Source organism: Hemibagrus wyckioides, linkage group LG07, assembly GCF_019097595.1.
Source record: "Hemibagrus wyckioides isolate EC202008001 linkage group LG07, SWU_Hwy_1.0, whole genome shotgun sequence".
Classification (NCBI taxonomy): Eukaryota; Metazoa; Chordata; class Actinopteri; order Siluriformes; family Bagridae; genus Hemibagrus; species Hemibagrus wyckioides.
In genome coordinates this window covers 18,164,705-18,172,400 of record NC_080716.1, presented here as the reverse complement: position 1 = coordinate 18,172,400, position 7,696 = coordinate 18,164,705, and positions in this window count along the sequence as shown.

The window sequence follows — 7,696 nt, the reverse complement described above, 5'->3', positions numbered from 1 at the left end:
TAGTCTATTTTTTTAAAACCATTACCTGACTATGAATGTAAGCTCATAGCTAACAAATAGAATTTACCTTAGGGAAAATGGACGAAGGGCAATGCTCAAGGGCAACAACAAAGTTCTCCATATTTCCTGGTCAGGGAGGATAATTTAAAAAAAAAAACTTTTTCCGCAAGGACGACAATTCATTTGCATTTAATTCGAGTATTCATTTTGTTGCCACGTGTGTTTTTGGGTTTTGGGACAGTATCCTTTCATCCAACCACTTTCTCTACCATTTATCGTTCAGTGTCATGGCAAAACGGAACGTTTTCCAATAAAAAAGTTCTACAAATTAGAATAATTTTCGTCAGAGGAAATTCTGTTTACCCGGTTAGGAATGTTACATGTATTTATATGAGGAGTGTGATGGTTGAATCAGTGTCATTTGATCTCATTATGTTTATGGTGAGATTTTGTGTGATAATTCATCACTGTGCTAGTCCTTGCTTATTCCACTTGCTAAATAATTAGGATATCTGTGGATCTCAAGTGGGGACGGTTTAAAAAGTGGAAATCTTCAACGGAAGCCTTACTCCACAGGGAAAATGGAAAGAGGAACAGACGTTCTGAGGGCACACAGAGGAAGAGAAGGAGGTCTGAAAGAGCGTGAGAAACCTTCATGTCATTGTAGCCTTAATACAATACTGTTATGTGAACTTTAAATAAGAGAAAACCCAGAAGGAGAAGAGAGAGTGGTGATCAAATCTTACCAAATCCTTAGCTAGCTGCCATTTTCTCACCAGTTCATTTAAGCAAACTAATAAGGACCAGCTTGTATGCGGTATATACAAAGATTACTATCACTTATAATCTCATAAACAGGAAGCTCCAAGTGTTGTGTGCTTTAAATTATCTTTACCACTATGTAGATGTAAGTAAAACAGAGTGGTTAGACATAAATGTGCATTTCTGACCAAGGAAAGTATGAAAATAAAGATTCCCCCCAAGATATTGTTAGTAAAGCCATTTTTTCAACTGCTTTATTCAAAGACTAGATTTTTATTCAGCCACAGAATCACGGCCCATTTTCTGGCTAAGATTTTTGTCCGTGTCCATCTGTGCCCCCTGCTGAGATTTTTATGTGATATCTCGGAAACTCTTGAATGTTTCTCTCAGTTTCTTGAATGTTTGTAGGTTTTATATGTGATTATAATTGTGAGCAGCAGATGAACTGATTAGATTTTCGAATTGATCCAAAAAGGATCAAGGTCAAGTCGGCTCAAATGTCTGAACTAGTTTTCTTCAAAAGCTTTCTGCTTGCTTGAAGTATGCTCTTATAAGTGTATTAGTAACATACAGGGAAATACTAGTGCATAAAATACATAACAAGAAGGAATAGACTTGTTGACAATTTGCACTGAAGAAACAGTGCTAGTGTAACTAACGTGCAATTAGAAGTCTATGTGCACAAATTAGCATGCAGTCATGTTTTGGTTACTCGGTTGCATTTAACATCCACCATTTCTTTAAATTTTCTCCTGTCATATGATAAATCTTACCCTCTTACCCGCCTTTTCTCCTTACCCTACAATTTCTGCATGCCACCCAGTACAGAGGGGGAGAAGAATATTAAGAGAGGACAGACTAGATTACCTCAGTGCAGAAAGAATTCAGCAAAGTACACAATGTTAAGTTTAGTTATGTTTATTTGTCACATAAACATTACTGCACAGTAAAATTCTTTCTTCACATATCCCATCCTTGGGGGTTGGGGTCAGAGTGCAGGGTCTGCTATGATGCAGTGCCCCTGGAGCTTGTGGGGTTAAGGGCCTTGCTCAAGGGCCCAACAGTGGCAGCTTGGCGGTGCTGGGGCTTGAACCCTGATCTTCCAGTCTATGACCCAGAGCCCTAACCACTTGAGCTATTACCACCCCTCCAAGTTTCTAGTTTAATCCATATACCATATTCTATTATGCTTAAACAATCAACAATGTTTAATCTACCTGTTTATGTCTCCCACATGCTGCTGCAACATAACCTACACCCAAACATGGGCCCTTTATTAACATACAGTTACAGACTAATAACAATAAAGTTGACGTCACAGAGAATTCATACTATAATAAGTTTATGGTGACCTTATCACAGGACAGGCCAGTGTACTTTATAAGAAATAACAGTGGTACTTATTATCAGGTGAGCCCCTATTCCCAATTAAAACAAATCAAATTCAAAAAGATTAAATTTGTCTTGCCCAGCTGAACTAAAGTCTCGATTCACTAAAAAAAGCCATTTACTCATCGCAAGAATCAGTAAATATCGCCATCTAGTGGACATATTTTGTCAATTCATTCGAGTTTCAAGTTCTTTAATTTAATTTAATTTAATTTAATTTAATTTAATTTAATTTAATTTAATTTAATTTAATTTAATTTAATTTAATTTAATTTAATTTAATTTAATTTAATTTATTAAGTTAAATTTAGTGTAATTTATTTACCCACATATACTTTTTTTGTTTACCTTGACCATGATGTTTAAAATGAAACACTAGATTTCAATTGTTTACTAAGTGTAACTGTATATATAACTGTGAGATATAACTAAGTGTAAATGAAACTTTACAGAATACAGAAAATACAGAATATAAAAAATATGCCTTTTACCATTCAGAAATATGTTAATCCATCTCACACAACTTTAAATGTAACAGGGTTGTGTGTATTTTTAATGGAATAGAATTAGCACACAGACAAATTGTGTGTAATTCGACTCCGGGTTAAGGGTGTGAGGACATTAAGGGTTTTCTAATGATTTTAATTATAATGCATATCAGCATAATGTCAATAATCACAGGCTCTATCTATCTATCTATCTATCTATCTATCTATCTATCTATCTATCTATCTATCTATCTATCTATCTATTTCATAGGGCTGAGTGAATGTTATGTGACATTAACATGTACATTATTATCATCTGTAAAAGATGACCCATGGGAGAGAATATTTACAGATTAAGATCTCAAATAGATTCACACATTAATGGAAAAATACATTTTAAGCATTTCTCCAAATAAGTATTTCAATGATTATCTTTTAAGGTAAATTAAGCCTTGGGTGACTGGAAAAGGCACATCACTATTTTTTAAATGGTTTGATTTTCTGGATCTAAAATATAGGTTGTTGAGAAGGTCACTGCAGCTATGTTTAAAATATATTTTTATCTTTACTTTATATGCATATTTGTGCATGTGATATAAAAAAAAACTACCACAGTCATGGAATCACCCATCTGTAACTATATAAATGTAATTTATGCAATATAAAGTAATGTGCTGTGTTAGGTCCAGCTTCACCTGCTTACAAATCCTGACCAGCTATCAGATGCAAAACTGGTTAAACTGGTAGACCATATTTACCAGCTGGTAACTGCTGATACAAAGCCTGGGTATGAAGCAGGAAAAGGACTGTCCATCTATTCACATTAGTTCAGTGGTATTAGTTGTACCGTTGGTATTATACACCTAAAGCTAAAACTCTACTGATATCAGTAATGGTTCTGCTCAAGGCTTTTTCCATATGTCATCTTTTCCTTTCTACTGTGTTTTCTTTTGCTTATTAAGGATAAATCTAAATCTGTATATATCCAGATATCTGAACAGCTGCTTTCTGACAATGTTTCATTTTTAAAAGCCTTATATATATATAAAATATGAATTCAACTGACCCAAGCAGAGCAGCACCCCCTGCTGATAATGCCACTTATCAGCACTAACCTTGCATGTGCTATGAAACAGACAACTGCAATGTAGTGGTGAAATATATGATGGTGAAACTTTAACATTTGGAAATATTGTGATGTATGTAGAAAGACAAATAAAAATGTGCAGGCTGCCAACAACTAATGTAGACTATTTTCTTTCTTTCTTCTCATTTGAGTGTTTTAGTTACTCACTTCCACATAGAACCACAGAGCTTTCTATTCCTGTATTTTCTGCCATCAGAAGGCCATTTATTGTTTTCACATTATTAAAGCTTGTATTGAACCCAATTTTTAAACTGATATGTTTCAGGGACCACACTTTGAGAAAGACAGACAAAGTTAGATTTTTCTTTACTCCAGCCCCGACCCCAGGCAAATATTTCCTCTCCTTTAATGCATTGTTTCCAAGCAGTCTGTTTATTTACAAGTCCAGAATATCTGAACACAAAACGGTGGTCTGGTCAAAGAGTGGCTTTTTTGGACAATTGACCTTATATAATTATTGGACTTCATTCCAATAAATAGAAAATTCATTGAATTCATCTGAAAAACCTACATCATAGAAACGCTGCATCCAGCTTTGTGCTTTTTTAGCACAAACACAATGACAATGAACTTATTTGATCAGACCCAGACAGACTTATTGATCTTTTTAAAATGAGATTGTCTCTGCCTCTTCCTGTAGGGTACACTGATGAGTGAATGATTGTGCAGCAGCAGACATATTATTCTGGTTTGCCTATGGGGTTTGTTGTTGAGTTCACAGGGCAAGAGGAGATGCAGATAGAGATGATGGTAAGGGTGTTATGGCCATTATGCAAATAGATAGCTGTGTCACTCATTGGCAGCTCCAGTGTATGGAGATTGCTTCAACAACCAAGGACTCCATAAACATTTTCAGAAGTGAGCATTACACTGTCCCATTATTGGAATGATATTTACTTATCCAAAGTTAGTTGTGTCTATGCCCTCCTACATTTCTCCCTCTCTCTCACCCTCCATTCCTTCGAGGTTGCTGAGCTGCCCAGAGAAGTTTTTTTCTCTCCAGAAGATTGTGCTTTGGCCAGTGGCAAGAGATGGCTGGGTGCCCACTGATGTAAATCCAGAGGAATACCATGCCCAAAAGTGTTTAGCATGCACTGGGCACCTAGATTCTGCTGTAATGCTTGTCTTTACTGAGCCAACTGAAACCATAGTAAGGCAAATAAGGAGCAGAGGAGAGGAGTGAAGATGAGGAAGAGTGAGATGTAATAGACAGAAAAACAAAGAAATCAGTGTGGGTTGTAGTTCCAAAATATCTGATTATTTGAATTCATTTACTTGTAAAACCAAAAAGCACTGTGATTAGATATGATTAAAATCAGGACAAGAGATAAAAAGAAAATAGCATCATGCATTAAAGCTTTCAGCCAGAAGCAACATTCCAAACATTTTGAAGATAGAAGTAAATGACTTGTAGCTTATGCAATGATTTAAAAATATTTCACAAGCAAACTAAGCCACAGAAAGTGGCACAGAGGCACAGTACCAAGATTTGATCCTTTGGTTTGATCCTGAGCTGGGTTAATGTCATGTGTACATTTCTGCTTGTGTTCCCATGGATTCCTTTTGGGCTCTCCAGTTTCCCTAGGTGTGAATGAGCACGTGAAAGTGTGTGTGTATGGGGCCTTGAGATTGACCGGTGCCCAGTAGGTCTAGTGTGTTCTCTCACCTTGTGCTCAATGTCTGCAGAATAGGCTCCAGATCCAACATAATATAATTAGATATCAACAGCCTACAAACATCCTGACACAGACTCTGTTGTGAGCAACCTTGGTCCGTAGATCAAGTCTTGGGTGTAGGCCAGCTTTATAGAAGAAAACCGGGAGGACTGGACACTTCCTGCCATGGGTGGAATATGCCCAGTACTCCCTGTGCTGAACAATTCACTTCCTTCTAGCGTGTGTTTGAGTACCAGAACCCCCTATTTCCCTGGAATGCAAACCCCACAACTCCCATTATGTTGATGAATAATTCTGACAGATTGAACAAGTATGAGAAGATACTCGCCAGCATCTGCCAGCATCTGGTGTTTCAGACAGCCAACATGAACACTGATATACACAAAGGACAGAGACCCTCTGCTGCCCACCTAAACAAAGTCTGGCTTGCCACCAAGGACCGCTGACAACATCAGATCTGCACAATTTAAGCCAATGAGTCCATTTAATGGATACACTGGCCCATTCAAGGTCCTTAAGCAGATCACCGAGGTCAACTACAGGCTTAAAATGCTACAGAATAGCCACACTGCTCCCTCATTCTCCCACCTATGATTAAAAGGTGTAGCGCTCCCAGAGTGAGTCCTTCGAGAAGGCTCTATCGGGTTATCACAATCAGCTTGCTTAGTTTCCCAGAACTCACTGTCTACACTGCCCTGACCTCACATTCCAAGATACACACGACTTATCATGTTCATAGACAACATGCACTCCAGTTAGTGATCAATACCGGCACTGTATGTTGAACTTTCACATACACTTTCACTGCTCAGTTTGTTGTTACATCTGACTTTACTAAGTGTTATATTCCTGTGTTCCTTTGCTCTTCTAGTTTTTGATATTTCCTAGCTTTCTGGTTTTGCCTTAGCTCTGGTTACTGTGTTTATTCCTCGTCTGACTAAGTTTGTTTTGAACCTTGATCTTGCCTTACGTTTTTGGATTGGTCTACCTACACTTTGATTTAAATCACACACAGCTGCAACTGCATCTGTCTTAGCCTCCTATCTTAGGACATTTATCAGCTTGCCATCTGTTTCCACTCAGCTTTAGTGTGTTCTATCACTGCTGTGAAGAAATTGCCCTTTGCATGGGCTGCCACCCGCAGCTAGCAGACCTGCCCTTTACATATGTCTCGGGTATTACACACACACACACACACACACACATATATATATATATAGAGAGAGAGAGAGAGATGGCTTTAAATGCTGCCATACCAAGAATCCTGTAATAGTCTATATGCAGGTTTGGAATCCTTATCTATTTACTGTACCTCAATCCATACTGGCTACATTATATGGTATGGATATACATATGTCTGGTATAATATCTTCTATTTTTTCCTTCTGTGTCTATTTTCAAGAAATGGCAGCTAAAAACTTCAATTTGGAATATTTTCTGCTTAAGAAAATGTTGGACAGTGTTTACTGGCAGCAGCAGATCCCACATTTGACACTCGAGGCAGAAATGGAACACCCTAAATACCTGTGTCCCACACTGACTACACATCAGCCAATACACACACCTTATCATATTTACAGTCACCTGACCCCTAAACCATGCATATCTGTCATTGATCAACACTGGCACAATCTATTGGACTTTCTCACACACTATCACAGAAAAGTAAAGGCTGAGTGTGAGGGCAATATCCATCCAACCAACCATTCTCTACACCGCTTATCCTGCTGGGTTGTGGAGAACCTGGAGCCTATCTCAGGACACTTAGGGCACAAGGCATACCAGTCTATCTGATACCAGGGCACAGAAAGAAATATCTGGTTCGTTAATGTACCCCCAGGTCTCAGCTCTCATTTAGGATACAGAAACAAAGAGTAACATCTAGGTAACATTCTTGTATATTGTTTACATAGACATATATATTAATAATTAAACTCAAGAGCACTTTCTGGTGTTCTGAAGTCAGTTTTTCATTTGGAGGGAACTGAGTCTGGCATCATCTGTGTCTCCTGTCCTCATCTTCACTTTATCTATATAGTACATCATTACCTCTTTGGTTCCACAACAATGTGAGTATGTGTTTTGCTTTGTGCCAGTAGAAACTTAGCCAGTAGAAACTTAGCATTAGTAGTAATAAAGCAGTATAACCTACAGTTCTGTAGGTTATGAATAATAGTTCCAGAGATTAACATTCTGAAGACACAGTCATTTCATATCACAGAGAATTTCACTCC